Source organism: Telopea speciosissima, chromosome 6, assembly GCF_018873765.1.
Source record: "Telopea speciosissima isolate NSW1024214 ecotype Mountain lineage chromosome 6, Tspe_v1, whole genome shotgun sequence".
NCBI classification, from domain to species: Eukaryota; Viridiplantae; Streptophyta; class Magnoliopsida; order Proteales; family Proteaceae; genus Telopea; species Telopea speciosissima.
Genome location: NC_057921.1, coordinates 6,395,739 through 6,403,082, shown reverse-complemented (window position 1 = coordinate 6,403,082; position 7,344 = coordinate 6,395,739).

The window sequence follows — 7,344 nt, the reverse complement described above, 5'->3', positions numbered from 1 at the left end:
CTTCTGATCCTGGTGAATTAGTGGATGATGTAAGACATCCGGGTCACTTGCCCAATCCTCTTAGGGGTGGTTTGGGGTGTGACAGGCGTGGACATGGGTTTTTTGCGGCCATGGAGACCTACAGTCCTGCGGCTAGAGGCCACGCATGTTGCAACACTCGCGGCTTGTAGCCCGCATGCGATGCAACAATGGTGGCTATGCCGCAAGTGACACCTGCAACGTAAAGCTAAAAGCCGTGCATACAGGGTATCCACAGTCAAAGATTGCGTAGGTCTTCTCTTCTTTCCCATGGAAAAAAAATTTCAGACACCCGTAGCACATACACAAAACAAACACAAATAAAAAAACCTTAAAAGTGGTGATACCAATGTAGAACAAAGACATCATTAGGGTATTACTTGAAACGATGGTGAAAACACAGCAAAGACGGATCACAATGGTATTGATTACAAGTCACACCAACAACTCTTGTGTGAATCAACCTTGAAGATCTTTTACACAGTTCTCGATAGGCGATCGGGACAACTCAATTCTCCACGCTCCACGCCTAGAGGCAAAGACAGAGACCTTAGGAGGTACTTCCACACTCACAGTGTGTTAGGAAGAGAGAGGATTACAGTCACAAGTCCCACACGGCCACCATTGGGTAGGGTGGGGAGGCTAATGTTATAAATAGGGGGGGATAGCATGGACTATTCGGATTAGATACATGACTTTCCACCTCTTATTCTCCAGGACAAGGAGTTTATTCCCACCCGATCTAGTCATCCTCAAAGCTAATGCGTATGTGATAAACTCGAGCCGAGGACTTGAATCCCAACCTTAATTGGTGGGCCCACACACGGCCCCCTATTGGGCTCATATTGGGTCAATCCCAATATCTTAACAAACCCCTTAGTATACATACTTGAATTTCATTTTTTGCCTTTGCTCATGTAGTAATATTTTTTTATTAGAGATTAAAATTGGAGGACGAAGATAATGTGTTAGGTAGACAAAATGATGACATCACTTAATTACGGTCTTCTAGGGTTCTATACTGTGGGATGGACTAGATGGGGCCCCTCTCCAGCGCACCCCCAAGCTGGAGATCGTCCAGCACAGCAGCAGGCATTAACACGTGGCCTAGGTGCCATTTGAACGGCACAGATCAAACTGGAAGTAAGAATTTCAATCCATCTCTCCATCGCATGTTCACCACGTCCAGCTGCACGGGATGATCTCCAACTCAGGGGTGCGCTAGAGAGGAGTCAAATCTGGACTTTTATGTTAATAACTACGTTATGCTTGAGGAGACAATGGATTAATGGTCTTGCCAATTAGAGAATGGTGACATCACATCATTTATTCTCTCTCTCTCTCTCACTCTCAAAACATTACAAAGATAACTTTGGTGAGTATAATTTACTGCACAAAATTCTAAAGCAGGTTTGAATTAGGGTGTTCGAGGTTTATGCATAACTCAAACACCAGTTTATTAAATGGGTGTAGGGGGGGAACAATATGGATGCCTAGCTAACTCTAACCTCCAAGCGTATTAAGAAAATTTGGAATCCACATGTAGGTGGTTTTTGATAGAAATATTATGCGGAACACTCATGGAGATCAATGAGTATACAAGAATTACAGAGGTGTAATTGACATACCTGGATCCGTGGTTGTGGCAGCCGAATTCTTGACGATCCCTGTCGCACATTAACTGTTGGTCTGGTCTGCCCTCTTCCACACAACCTTAGGTTTTCTTAAGTTAGTTACTTAATGGGCCAGTGACAACTATTAAGGCAGCTCCCATCAACACAACTAAATCGATTTTAATAAAATAAAAGTGGGACTATGCCAACCCACCTTATGAAAATCTTACAATCTCCCACTTGGGCTGCATATGTCACAAATTTTGATTTTGAAAATATTTTAAAATGACTCTCCGGTTTAGACAAACTGATTGTGGCCACAAAAGATAGTGTTGAATGGGATACATCTTAAAACTGATGTCTTAGTCCGAATGAAACTACAAACACCCAACAGTGCAGATCGTCACATCTAAAGAGACATGGGACCTAATATGTCAAAGTGCTTATGGCCTCACCGACTTGGATTGTACAATATGAGAGTGTGGTATGAAAAATGCATGATACAATGATCAACAAGCCAATTTCCAAATTGGTCCGGGCTCGATAATCGAATGAGCCCCATGAGATAAATACTGGAGGTCTCATTTACCATAAGCGTCGCCCAAACGCAAACACTTCACATAAGGAAGCTCATTGGGACTGGGTCCGAATGTCCCAACATACTAGTTCACGTCCTTGAGTCCGAATGAGGCTCTTCTAGTGAACAAAATGTGCGTGTATTTACTGAAGGCCTCAGATACCAAAGGAGACAAATACACCACATAGCCTTAAATATCTGAAGGAGGCAAAACAAGTGTACACAATAGAATCTGCATGCCTTTACTTAACAACTGGATGTGCGTGTATTGACTGGAACCTCATATACCAAATGAGGTAAATACACCACATATGACCTCAATTAATTCTCTATGAGGCAATTAATCAAGTGTACGTATACGCATAAACAAATGGCCATAATAAAGATGTATGTATATTCTCGAGAATGTCACAAAAAAAAAAAAACAAAAATCTGAAATCAGTTGCAAGTGTATGCATAAGCAAAACTCCCATTAATAAAATGCATCAAAAGAACTAACAAGTTCCACATTACTAACATACTCCTGAAAATTTTTGGAGTTAAGTCCTTAGTGAGAGGATCAACAATCATACAATCTGTAGTAATATACCCTGATGAGTTTTTTTTTTTTTTTTGTGACTCACATACTTTCTCTCTAACAAGGAAGCATGAATATCAAATTCCCTGAGTTAAAAAATTCCTCAGCCATAGAGTCTAAACAGTGACATCACAATAAATCACAAAACCCTGCTTGCATAGAGAAAAGCAGTCGGTGTCTGTAAGACACTCTCTTAACATATAGCACCATCTGTCATCACAAACAGATATCCACATATGGTCTTTTAGGTTATCTTAGTAGTTACCTAATGTGCTACTCCAAGATAATCAATATCACTCCATATGTATTAAATTACCAACATTAGATGCACAAAGAGAATTATTCACCTGAGTTCACTGAGTACTGGTAAATCTGTTTTCTTTCTTAAGAATTCTTTTGAGACAAATCAAAGATACATATAGTTCTATTACGGTGAATCTTAATGCCTAAAACATAAGAGGCTTCACCAAGATTTGCTTATCAAAATGATTATTATTATTCTGTCTCAAATAGAAGGATAACAATATTACTTGCAACAAGAATAATATCACTATCCTCAAATAAATGTTGTCAAGCAAAGACAAGAATAACGTAATAATATACCATACAAAAAAACATATCAAGTATTTTATCTCCATTTAACCCAACTTGCATGACATAATTAGTAATTTACAATATATTCATAAACACACTCACACTATTATAAGAATTGGGTGTAAACAACACAAAATCCATGTAAGTGTCTTTAAAGCTCATTATGAACAATGAGTCTTCTGTTCTTTACTACTCTCAATCAAAGTGAAACTTTTCTTGATGGTCATATTCATAATGTATATTATGTCTATCAGACATAACTGATTTGATTCCTCCCACTGTTCATAAAGACCTTTATGTTCAATGGAGCTGTCAGCCAATGGCTTGGGAGGTTTGTCAACTTTAAAATGGCAAAATCCATTCTCATTATAGCTACAAAAATATTAAAGAATTCGTTCCATTCCTTAAATTGGAACCATTCAGGATTTTGATGGAAGATAACTGGGAAGTTAAAGCTGGTAAACATGATCACACAAAAATTTATCAAAATATACAATATGCAATAACTGAAGGCATATCAATATCCCAATAATATAACTGAAACTGATTAATTAGGGTTTATTAATCAGATTTATCATAGTTTTATTTTCAGTAACTGTAGAAAAACATAAACTGGGGAAAGATCCGGCGTCATCGGGGTCACACTTGTGGTGGCAAGATCGCCCAACACGCAATGGAATCTCTCACATGCAAGGCGAGACGCTTACAACAACACCACTCTAAAGATTCCGTCACCTGTGGTGGCAAGACAAGAACCTCTAAAGTAGCGAAGTCCAAAATGTCATCCTCAAACCATCAAGCGAAATCGACCAAACAATGACTCACCTGTGGTGGCAAAAGCACATCATTCGTCATATGATTTCCTTGATTGCAATCCATCCGAATAGTCAATGATGATCTCACAATCCAAGTAACTAGCCCACTGAGTGGAAGCATAGTCACTTAAATCATGAACCTCATAGACTTGGATTGTTACTGAATGCCCATTTTATTTCAATAATTTCCATCAATATTGCTTTTGTCAAAAAAAAACACACATAGTCAGTATATTTACAGAAATGTCACCTAAATTAACCTTTTCGTGACGTTAAGAATTATCACAGAATGTCAATATCATGAATAGGTTACATGCAATTCCTCGTGACAAAATCGAATGTCACAGACTGTATAACACCGATGAGCAAGTCAAAATACATCAAATTGGCTAAAAAATTCATGAAAGGCCAGTGTAATGCATCCATCACTCATAGTAGGATAGAATTCTATCTTCCCATTGTGACACCATAATAAAACTTCATATAAGATCTAAAACTTGTTCACTTTTGAACTAAACAACCTTGTTCAAATCTATTTCTTAAACCAAAAGATCAAAACCGGTCAAAATTAAAAGACCATACTGACAACGAGTCTATTGGCCCAAAACAAGTCGACGGGCCTAATTATTGAGTCGACCCAACCTAGTGGAATACGATGACAGAAATACCAATATACAACAGTAGGACTAAAAAGTCAATAGATTCATAATTATGACATCGTAGAGGTTCCAAAATAATGACTGTAAGCACAGAAAGTAATCCACAAATGTTTCTTGATAAATGATTTTCAAGATCAGAAATGATATTAGAACCAATCAACAGAAACGATTTCTAGAAATGAAGCCAAACACGATGATCATAAGGTCATATTTGGAATTTAAAAATTATGTCAAACTTAAAACCGTAGGATATCTGATTTACTTCCATAAGTAATTTATGGTCAATCCATTTATAAACTCTTCAAGTAGTTTTCATTAAAACTATGATGGAAATATTTAATCCGTAACTTTATAAGTCCAAGCTTACTACTTAAATGATCCAAAACATCAATTATATACGGGTATCATCATGTCCATCTTGTACAGGAGTTACAAAAAATTAAAATTTCAAAACCTTCAGATATTTATAAGATTGCCTAAAATAACTTTATGAGATATTAAAAAAATGGAACATGTGACAACAATATCCCCTCAATGGCAAACTTATAAATACCAGACATTAAAGATTACGTTTTTCTAAATGTCACAAATAACAAAAAACGTACATCACTAATTATAATACCTCATGACAGTACAAAATGTCACGAGTTCCTTATGTATTATAATACACATGTGGTTTTACTTACCGCCTTGTGACTTACTTAAATGTCACAACCTTAATGGCACTGAATCCACACACAGAATAATCCAAAATGTGATACTGCATATTGTACATGTGTGTGACATAGCATAAGGGAAAACAAAGCGATTAACCATTTAAACAACCAATATGCACCAAAATTTACTTTACGTATCCAAACAATACCTAAAAGGCCAAAAGGATACTTAATGCAGTCAAATAGACCCTTATGTGGGAGTTTAATTTAATGCCTCTCAAATTGAGAGTATACTTTAACACGTTCCTGACACTGTATGGAACATTAAATTACCCTTGACTTAAAGTTTATACTCCCACCGATTCAAGGTACTCTTAAAATTCATGGGCAAAACGGTTCAAAAATGGCTTAAAATTAATTTAGAAATCAATTTTACTAAAACTGTTTCCATAATAGAAATAATTCAACCAATGAAAATTTCTCTGAAATGTTTCCATGAATTATATCAATAAAAAATTACTTCTGTAAATGGAATGAACCAAATCATTTTCTACAAATAATCCATAGTCTGAATTGTACCAAAACAGACAAACTTAGCAAAAAAATTGAACAAAATTCATAATTACATTGTCTCACTGGTCGAACCATATAACCGATTCGGAGTACATAATTCCATCCTCCCACCGATTCGACCAGTCAATATGACAATATGATAAACATGGCATGAAACGATGATAAGCCTTTAATAAAGAAAATTAATATAGATTTATATACTTATTACACATTTTCAAATTTAATGGACTTTATAATAATAATAAGCCACCAAAAAACCGAATGGGCTCATTTTGTTTCTGTTAAAAGTCTTCTTTAAGCATGTAGCAAGAACAATAGAAAAAATTCCAAGTGTTACCATACATACTAGTTCCCTATCGTACCAACTTGAAACATAACGAAGTACAAATCATAACACATAACCATGTTCCTGTTGGAACACCACAATGTACAAGCATTGCCTCATGGTGATAATAACAAGGAGTCAAGAGATATACATCACATATGTCCTATTATTACAATGTATATCATCAATGATTCGTACTGTATTATGGAACACAAGAGCATGAAACAATTAATATATATGCAAGGTGTTCCATCATGCCATTACTAGATCCAACAAGTAAATAATTTTCTATCATAATGGTAATCATAAAATCACATTATGTGAAAATTGGGAACATATCAAAAATTTCTAAGTATTAGAAGTTATATGGTCTCTATTGTGACAGATCAGAACAGCACAGAATATAAACAAAAAACAGAAAAGTAAACCAAAACTTTTTTTTTTTTATTTGTTTATGTTTACAAAAAACAAAAAACCTATTTTTCTATTTCTATTTAACCTGTTTTTCTGTTTCTAAAACAAAAACCAACCCACAACAAAACAATTTCTGTTTCTTATATTTCTATTTCTGTTTATAAAACAAAAACAAAACCAAACTGGTTTCTCTTTCTTCCCCTTTTTTTTTTATTTATTTTTAAATTCTGTCTGGGTGAACCAGAACCGAACCGGGCAAACCATGGACCAGGCCAAAATAGGTCAAACTGGTCTTGGTCATTGGTCAACCCGTTGACCGGTCAACTCCCCACCCGTGTCGGGTCAAACTTGGGTCTCCCGTCCGGGTTACCGGGTCGGGTTGTCGGGTTGAACCGACCGGGTACACGTTAGCAAAACCCATTCGGTGCACAATAGCACAACCCATCTTTATTACCTTTATTTATTTTATACCTTTTTTACTTTGACTTTTGGTTTTTTTTTTTTTTTTTTTTTAAATTCTAAA